The sequence below is a fragment of the Dermochelys coriacea genome, chromosome 1 (assembly GCF_009764565.3).
Source record: "Dermochelys coriacea isolate rDerCor1 chromosome 1, rDerCor1.pri.v4, whole genome shotgun sequence".
NCBI lineage: Eukaryota > Metazoa > Chordata > Testudines > Dermochelyidae > Dermochelys > Dermochelys coriacea.
Genome location: NC_050068.2, coordinates 41967636 through 41984664, shown reverse-complemented (window position 1 = coordinate 41984664; position 17029 = coordinate 41967636). Strand labels below are relative to the sequence as shown.

The 17029-nt window shown below is 41.8% G+C and overlaps 2 protein-coding genes across 14 annotated transcripts in view; one reads left to right on the top strand and one right to left on the bottom strand.

Annotated features, from left to right (window-relative positions):
* Window positions 1-13432, bottom strand: part of TNFRSF19 (TNF receptor superfamily member 19) — a 131706-nt gene extending 118274 nt beyond the window's left edge. For 2 of the 13 annotated variants that reach the window (XM_038388942.2, XM_043504304.1), the window contains exons 1-2: window positions 13095-13431; window positions 12683-12775 (exon numbers count right to left, since the gene is read on the bottom strand). The gene's annotated coding sequence lies outside the window, so the exon portion shown is untranslated. Of the gene's footprint in view, window positions 1-6589; window positions 6756-7269; window positions 7461-8195; window positions 8259-12142; window positions 12164-12682; window positions 12776-13094 lie in introns of those variants that run through there. The other 11 variants (XM_038388962.2, XM_038388983.2, XM_043504298.1 and 8 more) reach the window with 11 other exon arrangements.
* SACS (sacsin molecular chaperone) overlaps window positions 7954-17029 on the top strand; it is a 234169-nt gene continuing 225093 nt past the window's right edge. Inside the window, exons 1-2 of the mRNA XM_043504295.1 lie at window positions 7954-8596; window positions 12799-12969. The gene's annotated coding sequence lies outside the window, so the exon portion shown is untranslated. The remainder of the gene's footprint in view (window positions 8597-12798; window positions 12970-17029) is intronic.

Genomic DNA, 17029 nt, shown 5'->3' with positions numbered 1-17029 from the left:
GACTACTCTCTATGCCAGTTCTCGGCCACAGAGCATGAAGGAGGTGGCATTAGCAGAATCAGTGCCTTACAGGCAGGAAAGGTGAGCAAGGGGAAGGGGGTGAGGACCAAAGGGAGAAGCAGGACCTGTTGTGGGGACAAGAGCTAATGGACAAAAGATAGGGACACAAACTAACAGGAAGGAAGGGACTAATGGAGCTTGCACCACTGTATAACCCCTCCCTCTTTTTGTTTCCTCCCACACAGCAACATCACTTCCCCGCAGACTCCCCTGGTTACCTCTAGCTCCTCACAAGCCTTCCCTCACTTATTATGGAGTGATACTCCTGGGGGAGTTCTGCATCAGTGTGTGTGTGCAGAATTTATGTCCCTGCAGATTTCTTTGCTTCCTTGCAGAAAAATGACTTCTGATGGGGAAGCAAAGGGAAGACACAAGAGCAGTAGCGGTAAAGACGTGGCAGCGCAAGCAGTTGGTTCAGGCACCCGGAGCAGCCAGTAGAAATGTAAAACACCGCTGGTGCAGGAGGATGGACAGCTGTGCATGTGAGAGAGAGACTGTCTCATTCGCTATTGCGGCACACTCATCATGGAGGGGTCAGGCTTTGGGGTGTTTCTGAGGAGGCAGGAGAGGGACAAACTCTGTCCCCTCAGGCAGACCAGAATGTATATTCCTGGGGGAATTCTGAACTGCTGCGCAATTCAGAATTTTACAGAAATTAATTATTAATGCAGAATTTCCTTTCCCCCACAGTAATGGGATGCAGTGGTGCTAGCTGTCACTAGGGGCCACTGGACCCAGCGGAGCCCAGCTCGCACATAGAAGACACTCCTTGGGTGAGAGAGAGGGAGCTAGAGGGTTCCTGGCAGCTGCAATTCCCAGTATGCCCTGAGGGAAGGAGAGGGCAGCGCAGGAAACTCCATGCAAGCCTGGTACTGAGCATCAGGCTGTTTCTCCCTCTGGATCCCTGAGCTCTGGGACGGGGGCGGGTGTCTGGGCTGGGCGGGGTCGTGGCTGGGCTCTGTGGGGGAAGGGGTGTGGGTATCTGAGCCGGGGGGCCCACAGCTGGGTCTGGAGGTAAGGGGGGGTTGGGTGTATTTGCTGGGCATGAGCCGTGGCTGGGCTCTGGGAGGGGGGCAGGGGCAAGGGGTTGTGGGTGTCTGGCCCCACCGGCTGGGCTTGGGGGGGAAGGGGCAGAGAAACAGAAACTGGGTTGTCATAGGGGTTTCTTTAACTCTCTATTCTTGGGAGAAAATTTGTGTGTCTGTATTGTTACAAAGATATTTGCTTATTTTGGAAATAAATTACCAAAATAACTGAAACTGGTGTGGTTATGTAGTGTTATTTTGACAAATAAAAATTGAAGATTTTTGCAGAATTTTAAAATGTGTGCAGAATTTTTAGGTGCAGAATGCCTCCAGGAGTAAAGTGTGCATGGAATAAGGTTCTGCCTGGTTGCACCTACCCTCTCTACTCCAGGGAAGCCTATGTGGGAAATTTGGCGCCTATCAGATATCATTCACCACCACTAAATCAACATGTTAGAATCATAGAATATCAGGATTGGAAGGGACCTCAGGAGGTCATCTAGTCCAACCCCCTGCTCAAAGCAGGACCAATCCCCAATTTTTGCCCCAGATCCCAAATGGCCCCCTCAAGGATTGAACTCACAACCCTGGGTTTAGCAGGCCAATGTTCAAACCACTGAGCTATCCCTCCCTCCCATCACATATATTGCATAAAATGTCACACATGGAGCTACACAAAACTTGGCAGCAATGCATTCACTTCTGCCTCTGTACAGGCCTGGGATACCAGACCTTAAAATTGTGACATTACAATATCTAGAAAAGCTAATTTAGGCCATTTTTTAGAGGTTTTTCACATAAATTGTGAGGCATTTTCTCCCTCTGAGCACTGTATTCTTGGAATCATAGTTAACAAAGGCAAAGGTAAAGAAGTGTCATATTTTTTAAAACTTTCTGAAAGTGTTCCTAAAACAGGATTTATCTATCATGTCATATTTTCAGAATACACCGTGGTTAGATGTGGTATAAAGGTTTTATAAGCATGAATTGGGTCAGAACTGTACCATTCATCCTTGGCTTTGCTACTTGTGAGTGATGTGGCCAATCCAAATACATGCTGATCAAACTACAGTATTATACTAGTTCATCATCATCATCCAGGACTAACACAGATTATTCTTTTAAGGAAATCCTTCAGTGAGAAAAGCACAAAATGGTGAAGCGTTGTCTATAACTACATCAAGAGAGAGATCTTACAAGGCCAGACCTTTACTCAGAGAAGCAGTCCCAATTCCACTGAAGTATATTGGACTACTTATGTGAGTAATTATTACTCATGTGTTTTGGGATCAGGCCTGTAGCTGTAATATTGCTGCATATTTAACTTATCTTACATTTCAATTTCTACAAGAAATTACTTTGCTGAGTAAAATCTCATAAGAACATAAGAACAAAAGAATGGCCATACTAGTATCAGAGCAAAGTCCATCCAGCCCAGTATCCTGTCTACCGACAGTGGCCAATGCCAGGTGCCCCAGAGGGAGTGAATCTAATGGGTAATGATCTAGTGATCTCTCTCCTGCCATCCATCTCCAACCTCTGACAAACAGAGGCTATGGACACCATTCCTTACCCATCCTGGCTAATAGCCATTAATGGACTTAACCTACATTAATTTATCCAGTTCTCTTTTAAACCCTGTTATAGTCCTTCACAACCTCCTCAGGCAAGGAGTTCCACAGGTTGACTGTGCGCTGAGTGAAGAAGAACTTCCTTTTATTTGTTTTAAATCTGCTACCCATTAATTTCATTTGGTGGCCCCTAGTTCTTATATTATGGGAACAAGTAAATTACTTTTCCTTATTCACTTTCTCCACACCACTCATGATTTTATATACCTCTATCATATCCCTCCTTAGTCTCCTCTTTTCCAAGCTGCAAAGTCCTAGCCTCTTTAATCTCTCCTCATCAAACCCCTAATCATTTTAGTTGCCCTTTTCTGAACCTTTTCTAATTCCAGTATATCTTTTTTGAGATGAGGGGACCACATCTGTACACAGTATTCAAGATGTGGCCGTACCATGGATTTATATAAGGGCAATAAGATATACTCTGTCTTATTCGCTATCCCTTTTTTAATGATTCCTAACATCCCGTTTGCTTTTTTGGCTGCTGCTGCACACTGCATGAATGTCTTTAGAGAACTATCCACGATGACTCCAAAATCTTTCTCCTGATTAGTTGTAGCTAAATTAGCCCCCATCATATTGTATGTACAGTTGGGGTTATTTTTTCCAATGTGCATTACTTTATATTTATCCACATTAAATTTCATTTGCCATTTTGTTGCCCAATCATTTAGTTTTGTGAGATCTTTTTGAAGTTCTTTACAGTCTGCTTTAGTCTTAACTATTTTCAGCAGTTTAGTATCACATGCAAACTTTGCCACCTCACTGTTTACTGCTTTCTCCAGATCATTTATGAATAGGTTGAATAGGATTAGTCCAAGGACCGACCCTTGGGGAACACCACTAGTTACCCCTCTCCATTCTGAAAATTTACCATTTATTCCTACCATTTGTTCCCTGTCTTTTAACCGGTTCTCAGTCCATGAAAGGATCTTCCCTCTTATCCCATGACAACTTAATTTACGTAAGAGCCTTTGGTGAGGGACCTTGTCAAAGGCTTTCTGGAAATCTAAGTATACTATGACAGGTTTCAGAGTAGCAGCCGTGTTAGTCTGTATTCGCAAAAAGAAAAGGAGTACTTGTGGCACCTTAGAGACTAACAAATTTATTTGAGCATAAGCTTTCGTGAGCTACATGCATCTGATGAAGTGAGCTGTAGCTCACGAAAGCTTATGCTCAAATAAATTTGTTAGTCTCTACGGTGCCACAAGTACGCCTTTTCTTTTTAAGTATACTATGTCCACTGGATCCCCCTTGTCCACATGTTTGTTGACCCCCTCAGAGAACTCTAATAGATTAGTAAAACATGATCTCCCTTTACAGAAACCATGTTGACTTTTGTGCAACAATTTATGTTCTTCTATGTGTCTGACAATTTTATTCTTTACTATTGTTTCAACTAATTTGCCCAATACTGACGTTAGACTTACTGGTCTGTAATTGCCAGGATCACCTCTAGAGCCCTTCTTAAATATTGGCGTTACAGTAGCTATCTTCCAGTCATTGAGTACAGTAGCTGATTTAAAGGACAGGTTCGGAACTATAGTTAATAGTTCCGCAACTTCACATTTGAGTTCCTTCAGAACTCTTGGGTGAATGCCATCTGGTCCCGGTGACTTGTTACTGTTAAGTTTCTCAATTAATTCCAAAACCTCCTCTAGTGACACTTCAATCTGTGACAATTCCTCAGATTTGTCACCTACAAAAGATGGCTCAAGTTTGGGAATCTCCCTAACATCCTCAGCCGTGTAGACTGAAGCAAAGAATTCATTTAGTTTCTCTGCAATGACTTTATCGTCTTTCAGTGCTCCTTTTGTATCTCGATCGTCCAGGTGACCCACTGGTTGTTTAGCAGGCTTCCTGCTTCTGATATAATTAAAAAACATTTTGTTATTACCTTTTGAGTTTTTGACTAGCTGTTCTTCAAACTCCTTTTTGGCTTTTCTTATTACACTTTTACATTTAATTTGGCCGTGTTTATGCTCCTTTCTATTTACGTCACTAGGATTTGACTTCCACTTTTTAAAAGATGCCTTTTTATCTCTCACTGCTTCTTTTACATGGTTGTTAAGCCATGGTGGCTCTTTTTTAGTTATTTTACAGTGTTTTTTAATTTGGGGTAGACATTTAAGTTGAGCCTCTATTATGGTGTCTTTGAAAAGTGTCCATGCAGCTTGCAGGGATTTCACTCTAGTCACTGTATCTTTTAATTTCTGTTTAACTAACCTCCTCATTTTTGCATAGTTCCCCTTTCTAAAATTAAGTGCCACAGTGTTGGGCTGTTGAGGTGTTCTTCCCACCACAGGAATGTTAAATGTTATTATATTATGGTCACTATTTCCAAGAGGTCCTGTTATAGTTACCTCTTGGACCAGATCCTGAGCTCCACTCAGGACTAGATCAAGAGTTGCCTCTCCCATTGTGGGTTCCTGTACCAGCTGCTCCAAGAAGCAGTCATTTAAAGTATCAAGACATTTTGTCTCTGTATTTCATCCTGGGGTGACATGTACCCAGTCAATAGGGAGATAATTGAAATCCCCCACTATTACTGAGCTTTTTATTTTGATAGCCTGTCTAATCTCCCTTAGCATTTCATCGTCACTATCACTGTCCTGGTCAGGAGGTTGATAATAGATCCCTACTGTTATATTCTGATTAGAGCATGGAATTACTATCCATAGATATTCTATGGAACATGTGGATTCATTTAAGATTTTTATTTCATTTGATTCTACATTTTCTTTCACACATAGTGCCACTTCACCCCCCGCATGACCTCATATTAGAACTTCAATTGTAGGTACCCTTGAATGCATTTCAGTACAATAAAAAATGGAAATGTCTATATGATGCTCTTGCATTCCACTTATATTACTATACATTGTTGGCTCTTTTAATCAACATTGCTTCAGAAGTGTCCTGCTCTATTAAGCACTCAGTATTTAACCTTATGATTATTGTACCTATCTAAAAAATACAAGAGCTGCTTTTATGTATTATTGGACTTTCAAAAGATCCTACTGTGTTACTTTTAACCAGGCCATTTTTGAGAGGTTTGGGATAGGTACTGAACTGGGTTAGTATGGTCAGCCTTCTCCTATATTGGGACTCAAACTGGAAAATATAGAATAAAGGGAATCAGTCATACTTAAAAAGCTGATGTAAGATAAGAAGGGGGGGAGGGAAATCAGTAAAATTAAATCATTATCTCCTTAGTCAACAATCCAAACAGCTACCATTCTTAAAGTAGTACAGTTAATCATTTACTAATAGAGTATAACTCTCTGAAATAAAATATGATAAATAATCATACAAAAATCAACTTACTCCCACTTCTATAAACCTTGTTTACACAAAGAAAAGCTTCCTGTTTATATATAGGAAGTTGTCTTAAAATGCGATAAAAGTGAAACTGTACTTGAGTAAGATTACCTAGTAACTACCCAGCCTGTTCACAGACCTGTATAAATGTCTTGTTTTATTCATATTTAATGCAACTGAACCCTACTGTTAATGCAATAAAACCTTTCATGTCAAAAATTTACTGTACAGTAAATGTAGAAATGTTAAACAAGTATCATCTGTCAGGACTGTTCATTCATTTTGACTGAGCTAAAGCTTTATCTCCAAGGACAGATTAGATAAATTTTATGATGTCTGTCTCTTTAAATAACCAAAGGGTTTTCAAAAGGGCACAAAATTGTGAATTTTTAACTTCCAACTCCCTCCCAGCCTAAAGAGACTGAGCCAGTTTCTGTCCTATCATCCCTTGCCCCAAAATTATTTCAAGTAAATAGTAATGTATTAAAGTTTTACAAATAAAACATCATCATGAAAAGTAAGACACGTCTTTCAGAAACATTTTGCTTTCAGTACCTCACTCAGGCTGATCAAAACCCCTTTGTCTGCTTTGGAGAAGTAGCTCTTCGCTGTTGAGATCTGCAGGGCTGAGCTCATGGATAGCTACCACACATTATCTATCACGAGCCTTTATTTTGCTTGGCATGTTTCACAGAAATTCTGAAGTGCTTTTGGATACGAGCTAGGAGGGGGAAGAGCCGGATACATTATGGAAGAGATCAAATGAAGTGAAATAAACCAAAAGAGCATGTTTCACGAGAAAGGCTGTTTCCATCACTTCCCGTACTGCCTCCCCTTGAAATGCAAGTGCTGCCGTTGGTGCCGCAGCGCAGGCAGGTTCATGGCAGCAGCATGATGAGGGGAGCAGGGAGGGTGAAGGCATCGGGACACGCCAGGGGCTCTTGGGACTGCTCCTAGCAGCCACTGACCCCGGGCGGGCCAGGCCACTCTCGGGGGAGCCGGAGAGTCTCTCCACACTCTCTGCTCGCAGCCCTTTGCCCCCCGCTGCAACCTACTACTCCCACCCAGCCCCAGTCCCGGTCCCGCCTCAGGCCTCCTGCCCCACCTCCTACCAGCCCCCAGCCCCTGCTCCCACCCAACTCAGCCCCCGCCGCCCCTGCTCCTGCCTGCCCCAGCCGCCGCCGCCGCCTCCTATTCCCAACCCTCGCGCTCCCCGGAGGTGAGGGGGGGCCTACCCGCGAGGGTCGCTCTCACACACCTGCCACCGCGATGGTCCCGCCCGGAGTCAGCTCGCCCCCCTCTGCCCAGCGCTCTCTCCGCTCTCCCGTAGCCTAGGCAACAGCCCGCCGCTTCCCCTCCCTCCCCCCGCTGGCGGGACTCGAGTGCGCTCAGGTGACCCAGGGCAGCCAATCGGCCCCCCGGGCGCCACGTGACGGCCCGGGAGCAGGCGCCCCGGAGCGGGTACCAGCGCTGGCGAGGTAGGAGGGAGAAGCCGCGAGGGCCGTGGCGTGGCGGTGGCGGCGGCTGGGCAGGCTCCGGCGGGTTTCTCTTGGGTCGGTTGCCGCACGCGCCTTTCAGCCAAGAACGCTCCACAGCGCCGGCAGGGGGGCGCGTCGGTAGCGCGTGGGCCCCGGGCCGCGGTGGGCTCTTGGCGCGGCGCCTCGTTCTGGTATGGAGGCGCCTCAGTGGGGCGAGCCAGGCACCCCGGCTGCGCGCGGGTCGGGGCAGTGGGCGATGCTGGGGGCCCCTCGTGTCGGGGGACGCGCTTGGGAGCCAGTCAGGCTTGGCCTTTCTCGGCCTGCCAAGTGTCCCGACGGGCTGCGCCCGACCCAGGAGTCCCGAAAAGCCCGGGCGGCCGGGCTTTAGCAACCCAGGGGCGGGCGGGATGGCCGTTGGGTTGGAGGCCTGGCTGGCTGTGGGGACCCGTCGGCAGGGGACAGTGACTGCGCTAGGTGAAGCGGAACAAGAAACTGCCTCCAGGGCAGGCCAGGGACTCTCCGGCGCATTGAGCGAGGCGCGTCTAATCAAACCACTCGGGACTCGGGTAGCAAAACGATCCGAGGTTTCCCTGCTCGTGAACTTGACCAGTTTTCTGAGATCCCTAGACGTGGAGCCCAGTCCTTATCTCCCGAGAGTCCAGTAATGAGGCTGGATGACTTACTGGTGTATTTTCACTCAACTCTTCAAAACCAGGATTCCCACGTGCTGCATCACATGCTGGTACCTGTTGATTTAGCATCAACTGATTGAGCTTGGGGCCTGCAGCTGCATTGGTCTAACTTAGTATAAATCCCCCAGGCACTGTGTCTATATTAAAATACTGATTGCTTCAGGAGAGCAGGGGGCCAGGGAAAGAGGTTTCCACCTCATAGTTCTTCCTCCACACAGTGCCACCTCCTTTCCATGTTTTGATTTTTTCTCTTTCTCCTTTTTATTTTTCCATATCCTGAAATAATAACTGATTGAATTCTGTAGGATTTTAAATTATCACTGCAGTGGAAAAACATTAAAATACATTGCTAAATGGAATCCAGCCCCTGATGTACAATATTCCAATTACAGGTAAACTGAAAGGGCCTGATTTTCCCTTCACTTACCCTAGTGTAAATCCATAACTATTGAAGTCAATGGCATTTCACCTAAGGTGAAACAGGCTGAGATGAGATCCAGCCCAAAGACTTTTTCTGCCAATATTTGATTTCAAGGTTCTTAGTTTCTAATGAACCAGTTGATGAAATTACTAAAACTTCGCAGAGGGTGAATACAAATTCATTGGAAATGGACTTGGAAGTTATGAATCAACAAATGCAATGAGTAATAGGAATTTTAGATAGCTAATTGCCATCTTTCAGTAATAAAGAATTTTTCAAGACCTCCAGAACAGATACCTACCTCTTATTTATGGATGCAGTGTACTTGTAGCTGTGTTGGCCCCAGGATATTAGCGAGACAAGGTGGGTGAAGTAATATCTTTTATTGGACTAACTTCTGTTGGTGACAGAGACAAGCTTTTGAGTTCCTTTCCCAGACCTGAAGAAGAACTCTGTGCTTGAAAGCTTGTCTCTCTCAGCAACAGAAGTTGTTCCAATAAAAGATATTACCTCACCCATCTTAGCTTTTATTTAGCAGTTTTCATCCATAGAACTCAAACTTTACAGTTTTTATAATGGTATAAAAATAGAGTTCTCTTTCACTAATCATGCAACGACTAAGATAAAAAGAGAATGTAACCTGTTCAGTTGGGTCATAAGAGGCAAATGGTTCCAACAAGAATAAGTAGTTTATACATTTTAAAAATGTACTTGAACAATTTTATAATTTATTAATGGGGAAAAGTGCCTAATGAGGAATACTTTGTTTGAGCAACCTTGACAAAGGGAACAGTGTAGGACACTGGAATTTTTATAAAGAGTGACATACTATATAGTACAACTATGGTACATCTGTTGTGAGTGACAGCTGTTGCGGAGCACTGAGAATTCTACATCCTTCTGTTATTTACAGACAGCTGTTAAAAGTATGTTATCTATTTTGTGTTGACACCTGTAAATCCAGTAAATATTTGTTTCTCTCTGTAGAGCCACTGAGAGTTATTCCTAATCATCTGAGATTCAGATATTTATTTCAAAGTAATATAGTTTTAGATATCATTGATTTTTCCTATTAACTTAAAATGAATGGGTCAATTCCATGCAAATTGTGAATTTTGAAAATTGGAAACATTTTAAATGAGGTGATGTTTGATCTCTATTTAAAAAAATGCTAGTTCCTTTTTAGGCCTGGGCAAAAATTGTAAAAGCAGATTCATGTTGTTGGGAAGTAATTTGGGTTGACTCTTTTGATAGGGCAAAGTTGCATGACATATCTGTTGTGAAAGCAAGAATTGTGCAGCAGTAGGAAATTGGTATTTGTATATCTCAAAGATTAATATAGATCTTCACTTGTTATGACAGCTGTTGGAGACTGATGTCAGCATAGCCTTACAGTGTCTTTTGATATTCTTAACTATTACAAATCTCAAAATGTTTGATATCTAAAACAATCTGTAGAAATGGATCAGTAATGTTAACCAAGAACTGCTGAAGCCTGTTTAGTAAGTAATATTTACAAGAGTCCTCCTCCTAACCAGATTTGCTTAAAAAAAGCAATGTGAACTCTTTGTTTGTGCAGATTAAATCTGAGGATTAATCCATGTTTATACAGTGCTTTGTAAATGTAAAGCCCTAAAAATGCCAAGTATTATTATTATTATTATTTATTATTATTATTTAAATCTTTAAAAGTCGGATCCATGAAAGGCTAAGCTATTATAGCATTGCTTTTAAAGTAACAAAATGCCTAAGTTTTTTTTTCTTGTACTTTGGTATCTCCCACTGCACTCTTTAGTGCTCATTTTGCTGTATGCAAGTACTCCTTTTCCAGTTTAAATGGCTTGAAATGCATCTATTTTTAACAATTGGGCAAGATTACTTAAAATTGCTGGCATCTCTTGGCAGTGTTAGGGCCCAAATACTTCAATGGTTACTTATGTTAAGTATAATTCACATTAGCAGTCCTGTTGACTTCAGTAAGTTACTCACTTATGAAAGTGTTTGCAGGATTAGGCCCTTACGATGACATTTTATTTATGTTTGGCTCATCATACACTGAAATAACTATTTTGATTTCTGATGTGAACTAAAACCAGTGAAATACAGTAGGTTATTTTTACATTTTTCTTACTACTTGACAGCAAATAGAAGATTTAGAAACGGTTTCTTCCAAAAGTAATAGGTAGTACAAGTCAATAAAATAACAAGAAATGGAGAAAATGATGGTCAAGAAAATATGCTCAACAGAATAAAACAGGGAACACATCTTTAAGCACACCAAAAATAATCCATTAAGACAATAATTGTTTTTTCTAAATAACATACTGATTTTTTTTCCTAGCTATGTCTTTTAATAATAACTTTTCTTGAGAATGTATTATTCATACAGTGCTAATTGCCTTTCTTATAACATAATGGTCTCTCTAAAAATGAATGTGAATCTAATTGGTGGTGTGGGAAGTTAATTAGTTGAAATCAGGCCTGGTTGATCCAGGACTGACTTATTAGAATCTGTGGTATTTGAAAAAAATTAAATGTGCTTTATATACATAGTCTAGAATAGCTGGTTGATTTTTAATTTGGAATGAAATGAAGTTTGCAAACTGATACAGATTAATGAAGTCTGCCTGCATATTTTTAAAATGTGCTGATAATTTTATCTTTCTTACCTAAATTTATCCAAGATGGGGAAAATATTTTTACAAGTTGTTGTAGCTGCATATAAATTTCTAGTAAAGTATAAAGATTTTTCTGTTTGATGTTAAATAGGTTGCTAAACTGTTAGTGTCCTTTTTTAGCACCCTTTTTGCTGAATATTCAATATATCATGATTTGTATCGGCTCTGTTTGTCACCTGCAGTTTTGTAGTAAATTGCTATACTCAAGGTAGATAATTCAAAGTTTAAGGTATTCAAATAGATATTTAGGGGCAGATTTTCAAAAATGCTCAGCACTTGGATGCTGAACTCCTTTGAAAATCTGGCCCTTCCTTAGATTCATAAATGAGCACTCAGCTCCTATTAAAAATCTGGTTCAAACTGTGGGTGCTGAGCATGTGAAAACTTGACTGACCTCATCTAAAATTCTGTCCTTTAAATATGCTAGTGCATGTTATATAATTCTTAAATACCATGAGTGGATATTCCTCAAACATATTATAGGAATTAGTGATTTGTTTTTTAAAAACACACAGTAACTGACTAAATTTAAGCATGAATTTGGAGGCCTAAATAGAAAACATTAGGGATGAAATCCTGGCTGCATTGACCTCAGTGGCAAAACTCCCATTGATTTCATTAGGGCCTGGATTTCACTGTGGATGTGCTTAAGGATTTTTTAATATTTTATTAAAATGTCTTAATAGAAGTTAATATCGGACTGAAGTGTTGTTTGTATCAATAAGAATGTGAGGGAATCCACATAGTTTTACTAATTTTAAATGCTAAGATGAACAACTTTGCACTTAAAAGTGTCATGACATTTACAAATCAACATATTATTTATAGTTAAAACATACCTGCTGTTTCAAAATGTATCCCGAGTCCACAGTTATTACAACTAAAAGTATTGTTTGCAGAATGCATAGTATACAGACCTAACAAATGGCCTGGGAGGAGGTGGGAGAATAAAGTATACATGGTATGCACAAGACATAGTTAATCTGTTCTTACATAAATTAAAAAAAATCTGTAATGCACTTCTAAGTCCCACAACCTTTGTATTAAATAAATAAAAATTGACAAAGCTAAGGACAAAGGCTATAAACCCTACAGTATAAAATACATCAAGAATATTAGCGGAAATTAATTTAGTCTTGTTTAGATCTCTGATTTTGTATCTGTTAGGTAGCTTGTCCTCAATAAAACTTTGCATAATACATTTTCCAAATAAAAACGCTGCATGAACTACTTACTGCATTCCTACATATGTCTGTGTCTTTTAAACTGTGTACATTTCAATCAAGATATGCAAAGTTTTTCATTCTAACATAAACTAGCTTTGTCAATTTTGAAAAATCCTGCAATAAAAGATTGCAATGAAATACTAAATGCAGTACCTGCTATATGCTGAAGTTTTTCCAATAGCCAGCTTTTCTGCAACTTAATCCACACTGCCAGAGCTTCTGTATTAACTGCTTTTAACTTACTTACTTTAAAAAAAAAAAAAAAAAAGAGATGTCAGCACAAGCCCAGACGAAACTCCAAATCCAGGAAAATAAAATTAACCATGCAGATCAAAGGCAGAGGAGCACCGAGACCAAATGCTTGTAATCTGATCAGTGATCAGTTGCCATACATCAAAGGCAGTGCTTTGGAGAGGAAAAAAAAGCTCTCTTTTCAGCAGGTAGTTGTACTCTTAAATTCTGCCTTCCAGTCCTCAAATTCTTTTGTTTAAAAATGGATCACTTTAGTTCTCCCCTGCCCTCTCCCTTTTTTTGTGATAGCAGAATGTACATGATTCTTACTTACATGCTTAGAGTTGAGTGGCTGGATTCAGTTCCCAAGCTATGTTGTGAATTGTGTGTTGGAAGCTTTCCCCAGTGCCCGCGGGTTCCGCTTTATCCCTTTCATCTCACTGAACTGCAGATCCCATGACATCATTCAATGCTGTGGGACTGGTTAGAGAGCTATTATACAGCCTGTGGGGGAATACAGCTAAAGAACAACAAAAGTTTGCATGATTTCTAACCAGGTTGGCACATTGTGAGAAGCACAAGGCTCATTTCAAAGTTTATCTGTAAGTTTCCTCCCAAGAAGAGAAATGGAATGCTAGAAGTATTTTGTGTGATAAGATTCCTGATAATTTTCAAATGAGGGGATTTAATAGCATTACCCTTGAAAAAACCCACAATTTCCCACAAAGGCCTGGCTGTCGAACACACAGTGATTTATTTACAGCTGCCAAGCAGTTACAAAAACAAAAAGAAAACCCGCCTACACACATTACTGGTGATGGAAAAGCTTCATGGAAAAGATGTCTTAAATTTTAACAACTTTTTAACAGCTGAAACTCCAAGCTGAGAAGCACTTCCATCCTATTGTGAATTACCATTTAACTTCTTTGATTGGTAGTGATGAGACCAGCACTGATTCCTGGGTTCTCTTCTTCACTGCCAGTTATTGTGTGGTGTAGTGCAAATCATTTAACCACTCAGGGCCTGATTCAACTGTGCCTTGTGGCTTTTTTATGTAAAGTGTCCCTCAAGAAATTCTCTGGATATAGGGGCAGTTGCTGGCAGGTATATCAAAGTAGTCATCTTCACACCTTCAGCACAGGGAGGCTTGTTGGGGGAGGGAGGGGTGTAACCAGGGCTTTACTGCACCCTTGCTATTTCTAGCTATTGGAATGGTCCACAGGGACCATTGACAGCCACGTGAAAGTAGGGCTATGTGTACACTAGAAATGTTACAGTGGTGCAGCAGAACCTCTGTAGTGCTGTAATGTAGACACTTATTACAGCAATAGAAGAGGTTCTTCCATCAATGTAGTAAATCCGCTTCTCCGAAGAGGCGGTACCTAGGTCAATGGAAGAAGTCTTCTCTTGACCTAGGGATGTCTGCACTAGGGCTTAGGTCAGTGTGACACTAAGCACCCCTGTATTCATACCATACACACTTTTGTAATAATCTTTGGGCAGAACGTGCCTTGTGAGGTATCATTTGAAAACTAGGTAACTCACTGATCATGAATATTCTCGTGATGTATGTACGCAATGTGGTATTAAGTACGTGCTGGAGTTACACCTAAGGTATGTGTAAACCAGGTATGTCAGGGAGTTGTTAAACAGGTCTGTTCTAAACAAAGGATGTGTGTTTTCCTCAATTTACATATAAGCAGTAAACACCCATCAAGCCAACAAAAGGTAGAGGCAAACCTCACACTAATAAGTGGGGGAGAAGACAGCGTAGTGTATACATCCAGCAGGAGAGAGAACTTCAGTCTGGCTTTTAAAATAATCATTTTCAAAGGTTTACTGGTCTGTAAAGATATAGAGGGGAGGGATGGCTGAACCTTAAGTGATAAATCATTGAATCAACTGATTATATACAATATTACTGTATTGTAAAAGTGTATCTAGAGGATGGTCTTGTCTGAAAACTAATGATATGCTGGAATAAGAAAGGCCATACTGGGTCAGACCAGAGGTCCATCTAGCCCAGTGTCCTGTTTTCTGACAGTGACCAATGCCATGTGCCCCAGAGGGATTGAACAGAACAGGTAATCATCAAGTGATCCATCCCCTATTTCCTATTCCTAGCTTCTGTCAATTAATATCATTATTAAATGTATGTATTAACACTCTATAAAGAATTATGGATACTCATTGATATTAGGCTCTATAGTTTGCCCGGACAGGAGGGAATGTCATAGGTATTTACCTGTCTCCTATGTAAATTAAGCATGGTGGAATTGAAAACAATGGAAGCCTACAGGAAGGGAAGACCAGCATGAAGTCATCCTGCCCCTTGAAGCAAAGTTATTGAACTTTGGAAGATATAATCATGGACAGAAACAAGAGTCTTGCAAGCTGAGAAAGATGGGTCCTTGAACCAAGGGGAGAGGGATTTGAAGTCTCTGGAGCTGGTTAGCCAAGCTCTTTCACCTAAGATGACAAGGGAATCCAGCATCTTGTACTTCCATGGAAGATTCTGACTGGGGGAAAGTCAGTCATGGCTGGGAAGAAGAATGACTGGTGAGAAACCATCTTGAACAAAGCCTGTATCTGGCTAGATTAAGTTTTGGACTTTTAGAAGCATACAGTAACTCCTCGCTTAATGTTGTAGTTATGTTCCTGAAAAGTGCTACTTTAAGCCAAACGGTGTTAAGCGAATCTAATTTCCCCATAAGAATTAATGTAAATAGTGGGGGTTAGGTTCCAGGGAAGTTTTTTTGACACTGACACACACACACACACACACACACACAGAGTATAAGTTTTAAACAATTTAATACTTTACACAGCAATGATGATTGTGAAGTTTGGTTGAGGTGGTGAAGTCAGAGGGTGGAAAATATTTCCCAGGGAATGCCTTACTGCTAAATGATGAACTAGCACTTGGCTGAGCCCTCAAGGGTTAACACGTTGTTGTTAATGTAGCCTCACACTCTACAAGGCAGCACAAATGGAGGGAGGGGAGACAGCATGGCAGAGAAAGACAGAGACGTACACTGGGTGTGAGAGAGAGAGGTGCATTGCCCCTTTAAGTACACTAACCCCACTCTTAGTACACTGCCCTTTTAAGTAAATCAGCAAGTTGAGACAGCAGCTGCTGCCAGCAAGCTCCCTTCGTCCTGAGCCCTGTCATGTCCCCACCCTGCTCTATGGAGATGGGGTAAAGGAGCAGGGGGGAGGGGGGACCTTAATATTAGCAGCCTTCTTTCCTCCTCCCACACAGCAAGCAGGAGGCTCCTAGGAGCAGCTCCAAGTCAGAGGGCAGGAGCAGCACATGGCAGTTGGGGGAGGGACAGCAGAACTGCCTGGCAATTGATAGCCTGCTGGGCATCTGCCACACAGGGAACATAGGGGAACGGAGAGCTGATGGGGGGCTGCTGTTCCCCCCCCCCCCGGTTCCAAGCCCCCACCAGCTAGCTCTAATGGGCTGCTCTTTCTGCAAGCAGTGGACAAAGCAGGCGGCTGCCAAACAACCTTATAAGGGAGCATTGCACAACTTTAAACGAGCATGTTCCCTAATTGATCAGCAAAGAAACAACATTAACTGGAACAACTTTACTGTATTTTGTTTGGTTTTACTTATAGTTGAACTCACTTAATCCCATGTATAGTTTGTTGTTAAATTTATATCATTTTAACCATGAACCAAGTTAATAAGCTGTCATATTTTTTGTGACATTTTCTCTGAACTGTCCAGGAAAAGGCTAAACGCTGCAGATCACATGGTTTTGGGGAAATTCAGGACTGGGAGTGTGTTGGGATCACCTTGCTGGTTAAGAACATAACATAAGAACGGCCATACTGGGTCAGACCAAAGGTCCATCAAGCCCAGTATCCTGTCCTCTGACAGTGGCCAATGGCAGGTGCCCCAAAGGAAATGAACAGACAGTTTATCATCAAGCTATCCATGCCTTGTCACTCAATCCCAGCTTCTGGCAAACAGAGGATAGGGACATCATTCCTGCTCATCCTGGCCATTAATGGTTGTAACCAAGGCTGGTAGAAGCCAAAGTGGGGCTGTAGACAGGATGCTGGGGTTAGAGTTGCTGAACCGGGGTTGTCTAGTACACAGACATTCAGGGTGTGACCTGCATGCAGTTCAAAATAGTGCCTGGATTTGCACTGGAGGTTGAACTGGTTCCTAGCAGCCTTCAATACAGTGGAGATATAAAAGTGACAAACTGAAGTTCACCGTCTCCTGGTCCCTGAGCCAACTTTGGTCTACAGATG